The 22014-nt window shown below is 28.2% G+C and overlaps 2 protein-coding genes across 3 annotated transcripts in view; both read left to right on the top strand.

Annotated features, from left to right (window-relative positions):
• Positions 1–22014, top strand: part of LOC113372457 (protein rhomboid-like) — a 142638-nt gene that overhangs the window by 17562 nt on the left and 103062 nt on the right. The window contains exon 1 of one of the 2 annotated variants that reach the window (XM_026612789.1): positions 19777–19902. The exons of the other annotated variant lie outside the window; for it this stretch is intronic. The gene's annotated coding sequence lies outside the window, so the exon portion shown is untranslated. Of the gene's footprint in view, positions 1–19776; positions 19903–22014 lie in introns of those variants that run through there. 2 annotated transcript variants of the gene reach the window in all.
• LOC113372743 overlaps positions 1–22014 on the top strand; it is a 61294-nt gene that overhangs the window by 19175 nt on the left and 20105 nt on the right. The gene's annotated exons all lie outside the window — the stretch shown is intronic.

Raw genomic sequence — 22014 nt, 5'->3', positions numbered from 1 at the left:
GGTCTGTTCAAAAAGTTTTCGTAATTTTCGTTTTTTCAAAAAAATATTTATTTATTCGTCTACATTAATGTGGTCCCCTTCAAAGTAGTCCCCCCCAGATATAATACACTTATGCCAGCGTTTTTTCCAATTTTCGAAGCACCCTTGATATTCACTTTTTGATATGTCCTTGAGCACTCTCGGCGATTTTCTTCAATCGAGGAAAACCGCCGTCCTTTCATGGGTCTCTTCAACTTTGGGAATAGGAAAAAGTCACACGGAGCCATATCTGGTGAATTTTTGCACTTTGCAACACTTTATTTCATTTTTTACGCAAAATTTAATACAAATTCTTTGACTTTTTCAATTCTTCCATTGTAAAAATCGCCGAGCTCAGAAAAACACGTCGAACCTTAGCGACTACCACAGACAAAGTAAACAGTGAATATAGCTGAAAATTTCATCATACTTTAGGGGCATGTATACCAACACAATAAAAAAAAAATTTTGACAATCAGACACTCCAGACCCGCGAAATTTAATTATTAGTAATTCCGGGTACTTTTTGAACAGACCATGTATATAGAGATACAGATGTGGATTTTGGTTTGGTTGGTTTTGGCGGTGGAACATCTGTCGTTGAATTTTACGGTCAAATGGCTCCATTAAGGAGCTCAATCGCATTAGAGCCCTCAAATCGCTCACAATTATTTCAATGCATTGCCATATATCACTGATGGACGTAGAAAAGATACAAAAATAAACACTGGTAACGAATAAAGTGCTAAATTTTACTTTGGGAACGCTAACTTTTGGTGAAACTTTGCCAACATGCTTTGATACATTTTTCTTTAAATAGTCGACCAATTAAAAAAAAATTAAGTTCATAGTTTAACAAAAAAAATTAATTCTTGAAAATTTGGTATGATTATGTCGTTATTTTTGATTGTGGTCCTAAGAATGGATATATAACAGGATACCTGTTCTTTATTATGACGGATCCAAAGTTTAAGTCAACAAAAATGATAAAAATTTACCACAATAACCGGAAAATGGTCAAAATTGCAGATCAGAGACACGGACTCCAATTGTAAGAAAAAAACACTACTGACGAGCAAATTAGGTCTCGACTTTTTGAATAAATTGTTCTCCATTTTTACTAGCAAATTAAATCTCAAACTCATACACGTTATAAAAGATTTGTTTTGGGAACTCGTATAAAATATTTATTGCATTTTTTACATAATAGTTATTTTACTATTTTTTATTTTATCTTGCTATTATCTTATCGATAGATAAAATAAGTCAAATTGCTTGCTGCAACATTTTTTTTAAATATTTATATGCACTTACATTTTTTAAATATTTATAACCTAAAAAGAAGTTGTGAAGTGATTTTTTTTTATGTAAAACAAATTAAAATACAGAAGCTCTATTAATTTTAAAATTATTAATAAAAATATGTCAGAAACAACATATACAAAAATTTATTTTTTATATATAAAGATACAAATTTTCTATTTTATTTAGCAGATAAATAAAATACCTATAAATATTAATGAATTAAATTATTCATGAGAGTGAATAAATAAATATATATATATATATATATATAAATAAAAAATAGCTAAAAAATAAATAAATAACTATCTATTACCTATTTGTTTAAAATAATTACCTATTTGTTTAGGTAAAATCTTGAATTAAAATATAAGTAAATAAATAAATAAAATATTTATAAATAAATATATTTATAACTAGCATTATTTAGAGTATATTGTAATTAATAAATAAATATATAAAAAATTAGATATACAAATGAATAAATAGATAAATAAATAAATGAATTAACAAATAAATAAGTTGCTCATAAAAAATTATTTTAATAAATAAAATAGAATAAATTTCACTATAGTGAAATGTATATATAAATGTAATTATTTAGAGTAAATTGTTGTAAATAAATAAATAATTAAATAAATAAATACTTCCTGGGCATGATTTTTTATCCTTTAGAGTATAATTTACTCCTTTGCTATAAATAGATTTATTTGTAATAAATAAAAAAAAAATGAATGAATTGAAAATTGAATATAACTTCACAATTTAGTAAGTTAAATTATAATGAAATTTATTTAATTAATAAACAACTTAATAATTTAATAATACATACAAGAACGGATGAATAAGTAAATAAATAATATAATAAAAAAAGGGAATATCTACTTGATTTTTACTGATCAGTTTTCATTTGTGAGTATGATTCTTTAGAGTAAATATAAAAAAAATGAATAAAAAACTTACAAATCAATAAGCAAAATGTATATGAAATTTATATAAGAGTATTATCCTCCAGAACAAAAACAAATAAAATAACCGTTTTAATTATTTTTTCTCTATTAGAATTTTATCTAGGAATGTGATCCTTTATATGAAATTCTCTGAGCATCAGTGCTCCCTGAGGCATTTATACCTGAAAATGCATTTAAGAAGTAATTCGTGTTTTCGCAAATGTACTTAGCCGTGAAATTCTTTAAATAATAACAAATGGCTGGGGCTAATATCCATTGTTGCCATTGTATATTATATATATATATATATATATATATATATATATAAGAAATTTTATTTTGTATATTGTATAGTTCCAGATTTGTAAAGCGATTATTATTAACAACATCGTCAAGAACGTCAAATATTTTGGTTTTGATGAAATGAAAATATGTCGATGTATTTTCGGTTATCTTGTATTTTGATAACAAATAGCGATTTAAAGTTAAATAAAAAAATTTAGAATTCCTAACGCCCACTTCGACATACCATGACACGACGTCAGAAATTTTTACTTACTTAATAAAAAAAATCGTTTTCTTCCATAGTTTACTTCCTAGTGTGTTTTTTCACACAATAGATATTTAAGAATAAAACTACCGGTTTCTCAGATAATAAAAAAACAATAAACTCATAAAATCTTAATTACCGGGGACAAACAATGCTCGACCAACAATGATCCAATAAAATTCTTTACCCACTTTGGAGTCTAATTTATAAATTAGTTATTCCTGAGAAAGCGATAGATGGATAAAAAAATTCGCATAAAATTAACAATTAAATAATTAGAGTTGGTAAAATAAAATTTCATAAAGACAATTGTCCATTTCCCCTGGCAGATTAGAAAATCGAGATAGCTTCGTTTGATGGCTAATGATGTTATAATTGTGTTATAATTAGCAGTCATTAAATTAATTACTCGGACCTGAAATGGAATTAGATAAATTATTTTCCGACTGTCTACATCTTGTAAATCACGATCCGTAAAAATTTAATTTGACGAGCGGAGGAGAAAAATTACAACTAGAACTACTATCTGACAACTTTTTATAAATTTTAATACATTTTCTATCCATAAGTCACCAATTATGGACTTTGTGCTTAGTCAATATTAATAATTAAAATAAAATACTCTAGTTAATATTTAAATATCATATATTTAAAAATCTATATATTTATTTTAGTGCCATAAAATTTTTAACATCTGCATTACTCTTTCATTTCCTGAATCTATATACTATTGACATATTTCTGTGTATTTTTCACAAAAGAATCTTTAATAATAGGCAACTATAATTTAGACCTAAATTAGGGTAGCCCCTTGTAAATAAGGTAGCACCCTTCATAAAATATATATTTGTACAAACTCGCATATAAATATATTATAGATATCACAGTCTGTAAAATATATCAAAGATAATATATTGCAGACATTTGTGTTAGCAAATTGTTGTTCAAAGTTATATAAATTTTTATAAGTTTATTTAATAAATAAAGTATGATATTCTGATGGTAAATAAAACAACATTAAAGCTTTGTGGTATAAGTACAGTATTTATTTATATTGCAAATGTCTACTGAGATAATTTTTTCTACTGAATGAGGGCTTGAATGTTAGCCGAAACGTATGGATATCAAATAAACTTATAAAACATACATACAATTTTAAAATTTCCGAAGATAAAGTTTATGTTTTATACAAAAATTTAGACTTGCTAATTTTATGTTTTCCGGACTTCCTAAGTCGTTCTTAATCGTTTGACACCGAATAAGCCAAAATTTAATTGGTTGTAAGGAATTCAAAAATTTAAAAACCATTACATGAAATGCGTTTAGATTTAAAAAAATTGAATGAATTTTGTTGAAAATTTTATCTAAATAGCTAAACCTTGATTGTTAACTTTTTATAGGACAATAAATTATAGTAATTGTAAAAAAATCAAAAATAAATTTATATGTACACGTTTCACAACATTTTGGCATATATTAGGAAAAATTAATAAGTTTTTGGCAAAGGCAAAAGGATGCAAAAAGAGCCAGAAATGGTAATTTAGTTTTTAGAGAACGGAGCGTCCGATTTGAATGATTCAAAAAACATTTTATTTGTATTGATAAAATGAAGTACTGTTTGGTTTTTGACAGGTCTCGCTGTTCTAGTGAAAAATGTGAAAAAAATGCCATTTGGCGGTCCAAAATGATCATTTGGCATATGCACATCAAATTATCAGGCATTTTATAGAGATTTTAATAATAAGTATGAATTTTGTTCATATGTCTAAAAACTGTCTTGAATATATTTGTGTGAATGTGTACGTGTGTGTGGGTATTATTTCGTCCCATAAAAATGACAAAGCTCGAAGAACAAAAGTCCTCTTCGGTCTGTCGCCAGAGAGTGCTTTGCGGTTTTTAACATTTCCAACTTGTGACCAATTATTATTGGTTTTAGTGTTCTCCATTTTTGTACATTAAATTTTAACAAAAATTCCCAGTAATTTATTTATATACGTACAGGTGTGGTGTGTGTATGTTTGTATCTAACCACGTATGTATTTTACTCATTGTATTAGGCACAGCTTGTGATAATTATATTCGTTCTGAATAATATTAGCTTTTTGTACTACCGATTTGTATGCGGTCTTTTCATATTTTGTGTTCCGATACAATGGAAAAAAGGGGGCAGGGGGCCCCCGACAAAGGCTCTCGTATTGGATTCGAGAAAAAGCGGCAAAATTGAACGGATTCGAATCGAATCGAATCGAATCATTATAACAGCACGCAATCTTTATCTTTTGCCGTAATTAAGATGTGTACTAATTTATAAAATTAAATAGAACCGAGAAAAAAATCGAAAGAAAAAGAAACCATCAGTCTCAATTGTAAAGCACCTACCAGTTGTTTGTATTAAGTTTATTTTATGATGCTAAATACGGAATTTGAACTAGTTGTAATAAGTTGGATTTTGCCTTAGGGCAAGTTGCATGAACTTTCCATTATGTTTTAATTGACTCCAAGATTGAGATTTAGGCTTTTTTAAAAATTTGGCAGTTTGAATATTGTTTTAAGTAAACCTTTTCTCTTAGGCGTATAATGTTTTAAGACATTTGTTGAAACCATGAGCTCTATTAATGTGCAAAATTTTGTGAATTATGTAGAAATGACCTAGACGATATTTACTAAAAACTGACAAAATAAAAAAAAATTACACCTTTTTGTTGAATTTAGAGAAACGCCTCGACCCATGGTCGTTCTTTCAAAATTATGAACTTCTCCTCGGGAAGTTAATAAATATTAGAATATTTGATGTAATAATAGATCTATTATAAAAGAATATATTTAATATTTTGATTGACCCACTACTACTGTACTATTTATAGTACAATTTGGAAAACACTTCTTTTCTCTCTTATAATATTGACATCTCTGTTGCTTGAAATAACAACATTTTTCAAGTACAGCTTTGTCATTTCTAATCCATCAATTTTATTTAGAACTTTAGAATTTTATTGTCATTATTGTCAATAAATTTTATTTTTTATTGTAATTGTAAAATAATTGGATCAACTTGTTAACTTTCCCAAAGAGAAGTTTTATTTTCACCAAAAAATTCGATTTGCTAATTTCATGTTTCAAGTTATTCTGAATCGTTTGAGGCAAATTTTGACCTTTTGTAGACATTTTCCCAAAAACGGATTTCGATTTGAAATTCCCACGATTTGAAAAATATAAAAGCGATTTTATGAAACTCAATAAGAAATTGCATTGATTATTTTCCTACGGTGATCAGTCGAGCCGTTTCTTCACTATTAGGAAAATTTTGGTTCCAAAAATCCTGAAAAGATCTGAACTATTTTTACAACTTTTTTGTGCTTTAGTGTTCTTAAAAATAGTAAAAATTGGAAATTGGGGGTGAGCATAGTTCTTACTGAAGAGAAGTCTATAAAGAAGACTCTGTAAAAATTTCCAAAAATCGGTGAAGTGGAAGTTGAGAAATCGTTGGTATCGAGACAAAGTGGAGGATTATCGTGGAAAATATTCTTGTACACATATTCTCGAATAGTTAAATTTTAAAAATATCTACATATATATAAAAATAAGTCGGGTTTTCCTTCCTGACGAAATAACTCCAGAACACACGAACCGATTTCGACAATTTTGCATTCGTTGGAAAAAGTATCGGGCTCCGCAAGGTTTATAGCTAAGAAAATTAGTGGTGCATGGCATCGAGTAATAACATTAGTGAGAATTATCAGAATTATGCTTGGTTAAGTCAACGAGCAATTCTTGCCGCAAAGAATAACTATGTACACGCACTGAATTTCACCATCCAATCAAAAATTGCTGGCGATTTGGTGACATACCAATGATTCCGACTGGTCTTCCGTTTGACTTCAAACGATTGCAATTTCCAGTTCGCAATAACAAGTCGCAAGGCCAATCGCTTAGCGGGATAAATTTCAAATAGATTATTCAGAAAATCATTGTTTTTTACATGGGCAGTTATACGAGTTGGAAAACCATTCGCTTTATTTGTGTTAACGTCAGACCAAAAAAACAAAAAATGTGGTTTACCAAAGAGTACTTCAATGAAACGGATAATTGGCGGATTCACTTTCATTTACTTAGAGAAGTTTAACTAAAACACTTCATTTTTGTAATCGAAATAAATTCATTACTGTTGTGTAAAAAAAATCAAATTTTTCCTTTTCAAACATAAAACAAACAAAAAATTTCTTCATCTGTCTCACGAAACCATCTGGTGGCGAAACGGAGTTCGTCGGATTTGCTAGTCTGATAATAAAAAAATCGATTTTCCAAACATCTAGGCTAGACTGAAACGCTCCTTAAGCTAGTTGTTAAAAGCGAAAATTGAGTCGTTCATCTTATCATCCATTCTCACCTACGAATTGATCCAATTCATTCGTCGTATCCCTTATTTCTTGATTATCGAGGTAATCGTCGGTGTATTTTCTGTTTTAAAAAAGTCGACCGACTGAAGAAGAGTTAAAGTAAAAGATAAAGATAAAGCAATAATATATAATATAGGTGGTAGAAATGGTTCGGTTCGTCGGCTCATGTTCAGCCCAAGCTCAGGCTTAGCTCGGCTCAGGTGACTCAGTTATCAAGGAATGTGTCGCTTTATATCGCTCGCGACCGACGACACAGTGGCGGAGGGATAAATAATAATAATAATAATAGTCATTTATATGGGGTGTCCCAGAATTCAATGAAAACTAATGGGGCGCATGACATCGTGGCTGGAACTTCCCGTACCAATAATTTTTTTTTTTTAAAAAAAGACTAACATTTTTGAAAAAATTTTACTTTGAAAAAATTTGATTTTTGAGAAACTATAAATTTGACAAAAAATGACTTTTTTTTGAAAAAAAAATTTTTTTTTAAAAAAAGGTGTTTTCTTTATTTTGACATATTTTGAAAATTGTGAACTTTTTTTCAAACATTCGATGAACATTGGTACGGAACCCATAGGAATGTAAACAAATTTTATACTTATTGTTAGTTTCAGTTCTTGTATCGAATTACTGACTCATATTCTGCTTGAAATATTTAATTAGAATTAATTGCAGGGATTTACAACAATTTTGGAAAAATAATACATACAAAATTGTAATAGATAGAAATTAAATGTAAAAATGTTGAGGATTAGAGAATAAGTGTGGCCTAAAAATCACAAATAATAAACTAAAATAACGCTAATATTGCTTCAGTGTAATAAATATTTTTTTCAAATTTTCAAGAGTCAAAACAATATGCAGTTTATTGGCAATTTCTACAAAAGATAATCTAAATAAAATCATTTAAACAATCCTTTAGTAATTAGTGACTAAATTAAGCATTTTAATCAAAAAAGGACTTGAAAAATATTAAATAGGTATAAAATCTCTATAAAATATCTGATAATTTGATGTGCATATGTCTAATGATCATTTTTGACCGCCAAATGGCATTTTTTATATTTTTTTTACTAGATCTCCGGTATCGCTACGCCTGCCTTCATGAAAATTTGATCAATTCTTCATCCTATTAATACAAGTAAAATGTTTTTTGAATTATTCAAATCGGACGCTCCGTTCTCTTAAAAACTAAGTTACCGTTTTTGGCACTTTTTGCCCCGTATCTTTGGAACGGCTAGACCTGCCTTCGCCAAAAACTAATCAGCATGTCACCCTATCAATAAGAATCGAATGTTTTTTGAATTATTCAAATCGGTTGATCCGTGTTCCCGAAATCGTCACACACACACACACACATACATCAATTTTTTCTAAGGTATGACAAAATATTCAGAAACCTCTGAAACGTAAAGATATATAAAAATTTTCATTTCCGATTTTTTTGCGATTACTATAACTTACCCTACGGGAAGTTAATAATAGTCATTTATATGACGTGACCCAGAACTCAACGTCAAGCATAAAAATGGATATAGTATTGACCGAAATTGTTCAGACAAAAATAGAGAAAAAAATATTTCACATTGTTTGGAGATTATGTGTAATGGAGTGACCATTTTTTGGTTATTGTTGTTAGGGGGCGTCCATTAATCACGTAAGGTTTTTAGGGGAAGGGGAGGTTTGGCAAAAAATCACGAAATATCAAGTGGGAGAGACAGGGGTATAGTAAGATATCACGTGTATTTAGTTTTTAACTATTTTTTTTTAAAGTTCAAACATTTTCAAAAAAAAAATCAAAAATGTTAGTTTTTTCACGTAACTGAAAATACGTTTTGAATATCACCATGTATGACCAAGGGGGATGAAGGGTCCAAAAATCCTTAAAAGCTCGCTCACGTGATTAATGGACGCCCCCTTAATTTTTATTACTTTTATTTATTTAAATTTTGGATATGAAACCGTAAATAACATTTCCAAGACCACATTCAAAAATAATTACACAATTTTACGAAAAATTAAGACTTTTTGTTAAACTGTGAATTTAAAGATTTCAAAATTCCTCGAGTTTGAAAGGCTCTTAAAAAAATGCACTAAAGTGTGTTTGGCAAGTTTGAAATGGTAATTTACTCGATAGTTTCATAATAAAAAATTACAAGTAAAAAATTAAAAACATAAAAAATGACATGATTATTATTACTGCTATGTATTATATTAAATTAAGAGAAAAACTAGTTTCTCTAATTGTGTATTTTGCTGTTACTAAAATTAGTAGAAACCAGAGAAGGAAAAGTATAAACTAGGTGTAAGTAGCATTTTGCCTTAAAGCGAGTTGTATGAACTTCCCGATAAATGAAATTATTTACCGAACCGATGATAGATGTAATAATCAACTGAAGACGAGATTTAGCTTTTTATATGAATTTTTAACTGTTTATTCTAAAAACTCAGTTTTTGCTTTCGCATACCAATTGATATCTCTCAAATATATTTATAATATTTTAATGAATTTGTATAATTCAACTGATTTTAATTTTTGAAGCCAATGCTTTATACATTTGTGAAATCTGTTCAGTCCTTTTTGAGAAAACGATCATCAAATCACAAAAGCGAATTTTCACACAAATTTTGACTATCATATTTTTTCAAACTTTGATGAATTTTTATATGAAGCCACTTGTGGTAGTGCGTAAAATTTTAGTATGTTTTATTTTATCACCAAATTTTCTATCAAAATCGTCCAAAAATTTTGTTTAACATTTAATTACGAAGAAAAGGCCTGGTCCATCTTTAAGAAAAACCTATTCAAAGCGATTCTAAACCAATATTATTCAAACAGTTTTTGAATTTTTAAAATTAGGATTGTGAACAAAAAATTTTACCCTTTTCGCCATTTTTGAGGAGACTTCGGCAAAAGGTCAAAAATGGCTCACACATTCATACATACACATACACACTTTCCAAATTTGGTCTCAATCGATTCTGAATGACTTGAAACGTGGAGAAAACATAAAAGTAGCGAATAGGATTTTATGTTAAAGTTTGTTATTTATGCTTTTTTCCTATTTTAACTAAAATTTGTATTATTATTTCATTAATTGATTTCTTTCTATCTATATTATTCTATTTTATCAAGTGATAGATCAAATATTTTAAATTTATTAATAAAAAATTATATCCTTCAAATTTAGATGGTCTTATAATTAAACAGATAACATCATTTTAATCAATTAATACCAATAATGATATCTACTGTATTTAAAATTTATTTCCAGTTTAAATGAATTTTCCTAAGATCGCATACTCTCTTTTCTTAATTTTCCTCTAATCAAGAGAGGGCAGAAAGTTAAAACATGTGATGCTATCACATCATGGACCTGTCTTTGGGCAGAACACTACTAACATGCACACACACATATGTATATATATATATATATATATATATATATATATATATATATATATTGCCCACATATACGTGTACAATTGTTCGGCATATAGAAATATTTCTTGTCCACCCACATGTTTATATAATTATATACACACATGTGCGCGATGTGTGTGCATGTTAGTAGTACGTATGTACCTGTCTACATGTATGTATATATTTATATACATATACAGATACATATAAATATGCATACATGTATAAATAAATAAAAGTGTCCATTATATTATATATTATTGTATAGTCTGCTTACCTAGACGGGAGTGGCCCCGTGGGAATCCGTCACAAAACACGGACTGCACATGGGCGCACACACTACACACCAAAGGGACAACTTGATTATTTAATCAAACAAACCGAACAGAAATGATGAAAATTCTAATTGTTATTATGGGAAAACAAATGGAGATGCTCCGAAATTTACGTGTTAATTAAAAATATTGTTAGAGATACAGGGGAGGAAAAGTGGGAAAAGAGAGTATGGAGGATCGAAGGACTTGACTTGATATTTGGAAAATAAATTTATTAATAATTAGCTGGTTTTTTAGAAAATCTTTAGTATAAAAAATAACTAACTGATTATGAATGTAGAATTGTGTAATGAAAGAGGCAACTAACACAAATTGGATGAATGGTTTATCCACTGCAACGCATACCACATCCAATTAAATTTAATTGAACATAATCTGTCGAAACCATTTGACATTTGACGTATGAGCCGCAATCGACTGTTTTATTATAAATTACGCTTCTATAAAAAAATTAAATTAAAAGTGTAAAATTTCAATGCGGTTTTTAAATAGTTTCTCACCTTTCCCACAAATATTTCAATGGCTAAATCGGTTCAGATAATAATTAATTATATATGATAACAACGTGGCGTCAATGATAAATTGGAATTTCAAATTGTAATCAAAGTAAAAATATAATTATTATTTTAGACATTTTACACTAAGGTACATGAGCTTCTCCATATCTGTAAATTTTTAATAATAATGTGTCCTCCTTGAAGTAGTAGACAACTAGGTAGAGAAGTCCTCCCTGCCCACCCTGGAAAAAGACAGACAGACACTTTCCATAAATAAATAAAAAATATACAAAAATAAAAATTAAAATATATATATTTTTTATAATTTTGTATAAAATGTTTTTGATTGGGTAAGAGACGTCCTCGCCATATGCTCTTGGTATTGTATTGATAAGAAGACCTGTTCATACAAATCATTGTAATTAATATTGTATATGAATATCAGTTACTTGATAAGAGGGCAATTTAATTTATTATATATTAATTACAAAATATTTGTTAAAAATTATAATAATTCTAATTAGTTTAATCAGTGAAGCCTTTGGTGAAGGACAATCCTCATTGCCTGCCCCAAATAATGATAATAAGGCTTAGCAGAAATGATTTTAATAAAAACAGGGGTAAATATAGATTTTATTAACATGCTTATTTAATACAAGAGATTTATAAATTGTTATTATTTGGTAAAAGAGGATTTTGTATGACTGCCCCATTTCCTATAAATTTATAATCCACAACTCATTTATACCTTTTTTTATTAATTAATTTATATACCAAATTATTATTTACATTAAATAAAAAGTTAAAAAGTGATGTAATAAATAACAGCATAAATAAATTAGTAAGCCCTAAAATTTAAATAATAAAAACATATATCGTAATTGAAAATGACTAAAACATGACTTCTAACAAATTTTTCGTGAAAAGTGTTTCGAGCTAATATCGAAACAAAAATTAAATCCAAACATATATATTGCAGTGTTTATATATCTATATATGTATATTTCGGAGTAACAAATTTGAGGTGGGACCCTTTGAGTGTGAGAGGACCTATTGTGTGGCACCGATCTTTCTTTTTAAGAATTATATATTCTTCATTTTTTTATATATTTATTTTTTTCTTTATTTCTTCTCCGCTGGTGTCGCACAGACCACACAACAGATATATCTCAAAAGCAGAATCTATATCGTCATATTTATATACAGATATATATATATATATATATATATATATATATACAGATACACACACATGATAGTTCCAAACCTGAACTATTTAATCTAATAGTACCTACATACTTACATACACAAATTTGTATTTCCCACGTTTATTTCGAAAAAAATCCAAATGTCATATAACCCACTATAAATCCTGGCGGTCACATAAAATCTATAATTTGTTATTAATCGAACTAGTTTACTACTAATGCACTTAATTTCCGATTTGATGTGTAATTAATAATCGTATTTATTATTAATATATTAATAATTATTAATAATGCAATTTTGTATACATTAAAATATTATTTTAGATAAATAGTATAATTTTTTTAATAATTCTTTTACCATAGCCATTATTATTAATTTACTATTTAACAACTGCTAAACATTTCCAATAATCGGATCTGCAACACACCCCAATAAAAATGGTAAAAATCATTTAATCTTATCAAACTTTTTCGATTAATCATTTTTTTCAACATCCAACAGCTGGGATGGGTCTATGGACACGTGGCCTAAATTTTATACGATTTTTTTTATCGATATATAACACACGTGGTCGAAAAACGATTAAAAAAATTATTCAAACGTAAAAAACTAAGTGTAAGTTGCAATTAGCAAGTCGGATGATCTGGCAAAAATAGAAATTTTCCTTGGAAAATTAATAATATATTTACAATTAGATTATTATTCGCAAAGATTTTTTCAAAAGATCGTTGATTGTAGAAGATTATTGTATGCCAAAACTTTTTCAAGTCTGAAATGAGCTTAAATGTTTCTAAATTTTTAATATTTAAACAAAAAGAATATTTTATTCTTGAAAAAACTGTCAATTTTCATGAGTAAAAATTATTATTCTTTCGCAAAATATAAAAAATTATTTTTTATATGTAATTTCGAAACCACAAATGTTTTTTGGAACACATGTCGCACCTTATGGCCGACACCGAAATTTTCGCCACCTCATTACTTTTTATTATAATCATAATATTATAAAAACATTATAAATAAAAAAAATGGGAAAAATAAAAAAATCGGCCAAATACATATGTTGCTACCATATGCTACCGTCTGATAGAAATATATATATATATATATATATATATATATATCCATATATATATACATATATGTATGTATGTATGTATATATATTTCCAGGGACCCCCTACAGGTGTTTGTGTTTTTTGAGGGTAGTTTTTTATGAGATATCGACCCTTAAGGGTTTAGAAAAAAGCGTTCGATATGAAATAAAAATTGTGTTAAATGATTTTAAATTTATGAGAACTATTAAGGGATGAAATATAGGGCTGGTTGGAATTAAAATAACGGAAGGGTTGCGGATAACTTAATTACTATTTTTATTAGTGCTATAAAATAGCGTAATAAAATTTGTAAAATTGTGCAATGTTTTGTATAAAATTTATTTGATTGGCTAAGGGACGTCCTCGCCACCTGCCCTGGATAGTAACTAGACACCTTTGCAAAATTTGCAAACAAATATATATGAAAAACGTCGATTTTGTAATATGATGAAATAAATGTATAGTTCTAATTTTGTCAAAAAAAATTTTCAGACTATAGTCTGATTTTTGTTAAGTGAGATTTGCAATTGTGGCAGAGGTCTCTTTTATTAATGTATGTGGTCCACGTGGTCTCTTGTGTTTTATTTAAATAGGAAGTGGCACATTAATTTCATAATTTTATTTATGACGACTTTTGAGCGTAGGACGAGACTATCGAGAGGTGTTGTCATTCGAACAATGATTGACAAGGATTCTGCGAAAATGGTCCACAATGGGCGATGACATACATTACAAATAATAAAAACAAAAAAAAATCATATGTTGAATCAATTCTTAGTCAAATATAAAAATGGTTCGTTACGGGGTTCTTATGTAATTTTATGGAATATCTTTATTATCTAATAAATACATACCTCATATCTCATATGTTGAGCCAATTCTCAGTCAAATATAGAAATGGTTCGTTACGGGTTTCTTATGTAATTTTATAGATAATCTTTATTATCTAATAAAAGAGTAGCATTTTAAATTGATTGATGTAATTGAGAGCATTGGTTGATTTTTACTCTAGTCAATTAAAATTTAACTCGAACCTCCTCATAAATTTGCTTTACTAAATCAACTGCTCGGATTGTAAACTGACATATATAGGTGAAACTAGCCAAAATCTGAACAAACAACCCCACGAACTCAAAAATAATTTGAAACAAATTAAATCATAGCATGCATTTTTTTACCCCAAAAATTTTATATTCCGATTTGATGTGAACGCTAGGATATTAGCCGATACGTATGTAATATAAAATTAATCATACTATGTCCACGATCACATGTGATATTAAAATACGTATGTATTCGCATTCTTATCCTACACACAATTCGCCGTATTAAATAATTACAGGAGATTATTCTGAACAATAAGGCAGCGCAGGAAGCAACCAGCCCACATCTAAAACTTTAACTAACTCTCTCTACATATATATAAACACATTATATTATGCATTTATATCGTACATCAGAGGATATCCTATCCTAAAATACATCCTGCATACTAAATAGCCTTTCGCGTGTGATTCACGGTGAATATTTCGAATTGTAAGGCGAGAAAGTCGAAAAATCGGAAATGGGAAAGTCGATTAAGTAAATTGACGAATTTATGCCAAATTCTTTTAGTTCGATGTTTTTGCCAGAAAATCCAATTTGCTAATTTTCTGTTTTTGACTTCTAGTGTGTATGTGAACCGATTTTTGACCTTTTGTTAACGTTTCTTCAAAAGGGTTGAAATTATTTTAAATTTGATGAAAATCTATAAGGTTTCATGTTGGTTAATATTTGTACCAGATCAGTCCCACCTTTTTTATAGATAGCAGAAAAGTGCAAAGTTTTAAGCAAACGTTCTAAAATTTTTTAAATTAAGGTGACAAAATTTAAAAATTTCATGGTCGTCACAATTTGAGTTTCACTGGTAGTTTATTTAGACCTTCCTTAGAGCCCATGTCTCTGATCCATAGGCATCATGTGGATGGCATTTTCTTAATTTTTTATTGTACTTTAACAAAAACTATGTAAGGTCACTAAAGATGTTTTGTTAACAATTATTACAAAAATTGAAATTAAGATGAAAAAAGGGCAGTAGGCTGTTATTCAGTTTTCCAAAAAGTCGCTGATTCATCAGTTTTCTTCACACTGTAGAATTGCTCTTTTTAACTTCTTTAACAATCGGCAATATGTCGATCCATTTTATATTTTACATTTTTTTATTCAAACTTTTCCTTAGAGTCCATGTATCTGATCCGTACAGAGCCGTATTTTAAATGTTTTTCAGTTTCAGTAGAGACTTTCTATAAGAACAAATGTAGCGTTTTTTTGTTTGAAACAAAATTGGAAAAAATACGAGTTGCATGTAAGTCAAAACTTAACTTTTTGGCAAAAATTTAAATGCCATTAGAGATGAAACTCGATAAGCACCAAAAAATTTACATTTACGTTTTTACCAAAAATTACGTACGTAACGTAAATTTATAAATTCCAAAAATGAACTCAGAAATTTTGAACAGTGACAGAGCTATATATATATATCTATATAATATCCCCCTGGTATCATTTTCCAGAATATTTATAAAACTGTGAAGTGTAACGAATTCAGATTGATCGAGCACGTCAAATTATTTAAAAAATTACCCAAAAGCATAAAAATTAACTCGAACATATGGCTAATTATGTTGAAGTGTCTAATTTTAGAACCACCAAAAACAAGGAAGAGAGATCATATATCAAGTATTATATACGTAATGAAAATATTTTACAAAATTTAGTTAAAATTTAGGTAAAAAAGCAGTAAAAAAAATATAAGAATAAATAATCTGTTCACATGCACACACACGCATACTTTTTCCAAATGTTGGTCTAATTCGATTCAGAATGGGTTGAAACGTCGAGAATTAAAATTAGCGAATCGAATTTTTTTTATGAAAACAAACATTTCCTTTGGAAAGTTAATAATCATAATAATTTTGTTAAATTATATTTATTTAAATTAATTTATTTTTTTATTAATTCAAAGTTAGACGGCGTCCATTAATCACGTGCGCTTTTTAGGGAAGGGTGGGTTTAACAAAAAATCACGAAAAATGACGAAAAATCACGTGGAGGAGAGAGGGGTATAGTAAGATATCACTTGTATTTATTTTTCACTTAAATTTTTTTTTTAATCCAAACATTTTCAAAAAAAAAAACAAAAACTTTACAATTTTTTCTCTGTTTGATGGGGGAAGGAGGGCTAATTTTGAATATCACCACGTATCACCAAGGTGGAATAGGGTACAAAAATCCTTAAAAAATCGATCACATGATTAAGGGGGTATTCTAGTGTAGAGCGATAAATTTTAGGTCAAAGTGTCGTAAAAGAAAGCAATGAATGTTTTTACTATCCATTTTTTACCACTTGTTTATTAATATTATTAAAATACAAAACAAAAATTAAAAAATAAAAAAGTTGAAAATTGTAAAAACTGGCAGCTGATGAAGTGGGTGGTCTCAAAAAATTGGCACCTCAGTCTTGACATGATTTCAGCCCTTCTAGCCTTCGGAAATGCAAAAAATAAAAACATTATTAATCTACAATGATGTTGCAATCGCCCGAACTAACAATGAGTAAAAAATATTTTGCTTTACAAATTGGCGACTGTTTGAAAAAAAAGTGTTTTTTTTTAATGTTTTTTTGAGTTTCTCGAATTTTTTAAATATAGTAAAAATTGGAATTTAGGGATGATGCTAGTTCGGGATACAAATAGGTCTACAGACAAGACTCTCTGAACATTTCAAGTAAATCGGTCGAGTAGAGCTCGAGAAATCGTGTCAACAGTACTGAAAAAGTCTGTTCTGAGAAAAACGTATTTAAAGTTTTGCGTGAAGCCAAACCAGTATGGAGACCGAGTCAGTAAAATGCCTATATCTCCGAAAATAATTCAAATTTTCAAAAACCTTCCTGTACCCATATTCTTAGATAGTTAAACTTTAAAAATATGAAATTAAAAAAAATCGATTTTTTCGAATCGACTAGAATACCCCCTTAATGGACGCCGCTTTCATTCAAATGTCTAGGAGACTAAACTCTTCAAAGACTAATTTTCTTTTCAATGTACAGGAAACGTGTGTGGAACAATGAGGTAACGGATTATATTTATATATATATATATATATATATATATATATATGTGTGTGTGTGTATTACAGCAGCCGCAAAATCTCGTATGAACGAAATCGTTGAGTCAAAAGGGCAGATGTAGTCTTCTAGGTCGCTAAAATGTAATTATAGTGACATCTGACCCCATTTCAGGGGTCCTATTTATATTTAAGTATATATAAATACACTATGTATGTGGAAAATGTAAAAAAAAGTACGAAATTGGATCCTTACTTCAAACTTCAAAGGTTTTAAGTGCGTTCTTGACACGCGACCATGTGGTGCTATGGGGTATGTATATATGTATATATACATATAAGTAAAATATAAATAATATACATTATATGTATATGTATATGTATACCTTTATCCGTGGTGACATATGCCCGGAAATGCGAACTACCGGTGTTTTCAAATGTTTGTTCATAATACACACATTTACTTGTTCGTACTTATACACATCAATATATATATATATATATATATATATATATATATATATACACAATGTGACTCTATACAGATCAGAAACATGGATTCTGAGAAAGTACGACAAAAGTACCTCGAGATGAGCAAACTTTCGATTAGTGGAAAAAACTACATTACAGCTACATATGTTTTTATATATAATTTGTCTTGCGGTTTTTATATAAGGGCCTTAGGATCCTAAGACTTCTTAGGGATCAGAGACAAAGACTCTAAGAAATGATTAATCATTTTATGTTTTTGGGTAATTTTGATATAATTTGACGAGCTCTATCAATCTGAATTCGTTACACTTCACAGTTTTATAAATATTCTGGAAAATGATACTAGGGGATATAATATATATATATATATATATAAATATATATATATATATATATATATATATATATTCAAACAAATTCTGAAGTATTCTGTGGTTTACATACAGCATCCTGTTATCCTGACAGGTGCAAAAGACTTCAGCAGGATGTTAGGACGCGTGCCTTATGTCATGATATTTGTGAAGGATCAACTGTACACACAAATATATATATATATATATATATATATATATATAATATATAATATTCTAAACATCTGTTTGAAGACATCAAATTAATTTTTAATACCGCTGGGTCAATTTTTTTCGGCTCGGTTTAAGAATGAAGTGGCAACATGCCCTTAGGTTAACCGATGTGTCACGAACATTAAATTAAGAAAACTTAAGATCTATTTTGTACTAAAATAGAGACTAAAAGGGAATTCCTAACCTTAATTTTAGTTCTTTAAAAGGTGGAAAAATATATTTGGAACTTGCTTGATAGACATTGATATTTTATCGACACTATTCTAAGTTTGTGATTAGAGCACTTGTTAGTATTTTTAACATTTATTTATTTATTTATTTATTGTCTATTAAATATTTACAATATTTTAATTGTCAAATTTTTGACAGCATATAATTTAACTGTGAAGTTATGTACAAGTTACAGTGCTGGTAAATATTTCGAATTGTGAGGCGAGAAAGTCGAAAAATCGGAAATGGAATTATACTATTAATAATTTGTAGTATTTTTATCACTGATTTGTTTATTTATTTATTGTTTACTAAATATTTACAATATTTTAATTGTCAAATTTTTGACAGCGGATAATTTAACTGTGAAGTTATATACAAGTCACAGTGCGGGTAATTATTTTCGCATTCGTGTAGTTGGTACTTACTGTCTGTACGTAAACAACACAATGAAGTGCTTCATCAATGTGTGCGGACGCTATAAAAATACAGTTTTTTTTTAAATCATTTATTAAACATTTATTGACTTTATAGCCTTAAAAATTTGTGAAAATGCATTTATCAAATAGTTTTACACAATTTAATTGTTTTGTTAAGTATTTCGTGAAAGAAATTACAGCTTTTGAAGTAAAAATCAGATTGACATTTAAGTGTTTGAATCGCCGGCGGCAAATGGCGGCCGTTTGTATTAAATATGCCTAGAAGGATCAGTTTTGACAATTCAACACAAGGTAATATATGTTTATGTATAAACAATTTAATTTAATATTTTAAATCTTCGTCTTACATTATGTTTATACACCACAATTCAACATTTTCGTTTAAAAATGCTGCGGTTACACAATCGAGAGACAAATGCGTGACCGAAATATTAATATCGAATTAAACATAATTTTTTCAGAATTTGAATAAAAGATTTATGAGATTTTTTAAAGTCTCACGGTTTTACCTCAATTCTTAGTATTTATCTTATCAGAGACGTAGTAAAAATTAACCGAATTTTGCAGTCGCTAATTTTTATACATAAGAAAAGATAAATTACACCATTTTATTTCCTACCGTTCAGCTATCCATCATGGATTTTATCACCAACATTTTTTTCTTATTTTTTTTTATTGAAGTAACAGATAGTTCAGAAAATAACAGTAGTTTTTTCGGTAAAACTTAAATGTTTTTTTTTCTTGGTCTGTAAATCATACAAGTTTATTGGTGCTGTCAAAATATTGAAGAAGGCATTTGTTCTAGGTCCGAAACGTTTGTTATCTGCGGTGATCTTGCATGTGATGAAATTTATAAATATGGATGAAAATCCTAGACTTTAATTTTTTTAAATAAAAACAGCAGCACAATTTGTAATGTATATATATATATATATATATATATATATATATACATTGAGAAAACAGATGGTCCATTACCCATTGTTGGACGTGTTTACTCTAACAAGATACATTTGATGTAAAAAAGAACGAAACACATTTTATTTGCAGTAAATATCGAATTACAAGAAACGTAGGTTATTATAAAATGTGTAGAACACAAAAACCTTTATACATATTTATTTATATATTTAGAAAGGGCAGAAGATCAAATAAAAGGAAAATTTATTAGAAAATCTGTATTTTTTTAGATGCAAAACTAGGATGTATTTTCTATTCCTAAAAGTACACCGAGTAGCTGTAGACCATTGTAATGTTAGATAATAGTCTTTATTATTTAATTTTGCACAAACTCATAAAACATTTCATTTACTTCATACAAATACTTTAGAAGTTACCAGAGATAAAGTAAATAAATGCACAAACTGGATCATATCAATTCATAGCCGAATTAGTTCTCTATTTTCCAACGCGATTTTAAAGTATACGAAGTTTCTATTAATTTTGTACAAACTATAAATACTTGATTTCTACAAAATAAATCCTAACAACGTTCTAAGAGATTGATCATTTAAGAGAATTAATATATAATTCTATAAATGAGTCCTTTACCCTGTTTTATATTACATTTTATTTAATTTAGCAGATGATAAAAAATATGCAGATGCGCTTTTATACTTTTTCGAAGGTCATCGAACCTGTTGTCTTAAAATAAAGAGAAAAAAGTTGAAAAAGTTTCGACCACTTTCTAGATGAACCGTAGCGCAAAACACCTGCTTGGAAATATTCGCGAGCAGGGCCGGAATTTAGGGTAGAATAAGGGATAGATTAAAAAAATAGAAGGAAAATTACAACTTTTGAAACTTGTAGTTGAAACTTGTAGGAATTACATTTACGATCAATAACAAAAATCCTAGTCCAGGTTGGACTACTTAATAATCTACAATATTGTGTAATATCATATTTTGCAACAACTTGGATAACATTAAAATAGCATTTAATAAGTTCTAATAGTGGTTTAATTTTACTACATCTAGAACAACAGTTCAATTTTTATAATGCGGTAAAATGTGTTTTTATTGTTATTTTTTTTTGTTATTTTTAGGATTTTTTTACTCGTTTGGTTTTTTGAATGAGCACAAATAATAGAATTTAATCGAAAAATGATGATAGTTTCAACTAAGCTTCAGGATGAATTTATACTTATAATAATTATACTGCATGGGATAATTTTTTATCCTATTTTTTCATGAAGTTGAGTTCTGGGACACCCTATATATATAGTGGAAAATCACTTAAGACAATCACACTTAATACAGTTTTTGCTTATAATTTTAATTGCATGGGATAATTATTTATTCTAATTTTTTTCATGATGTTGAGTTCTCGAACAACCTATATATACAGTAGAACCTCACTTAGGACAATCACACTTAATACAATTTATACAACTTTGAAAATTCG

This window comes from Ctenocephalides felis, unplaced genomic scaffold, assembly GCF_003426905.1.
Source record: "Ctenocephalides felis isolate EL2017-DRISC unplaced genomic scaffold, ASM342690v1 CF-g0.4_SCAFFOLD_01604, whole genome shotgun sequence".
Lineage (NCBI taxonomy): Eukaryota > Metazoa > Arthropoda > Insecta > Siphonaptera > Pulicidae > Ctenocephalides > Ctenocephalides felis.
Note: the sequence above shows the minus strand (reverse complement) of the source record. Positions and strands in the feature narration are given on the sequence as shown.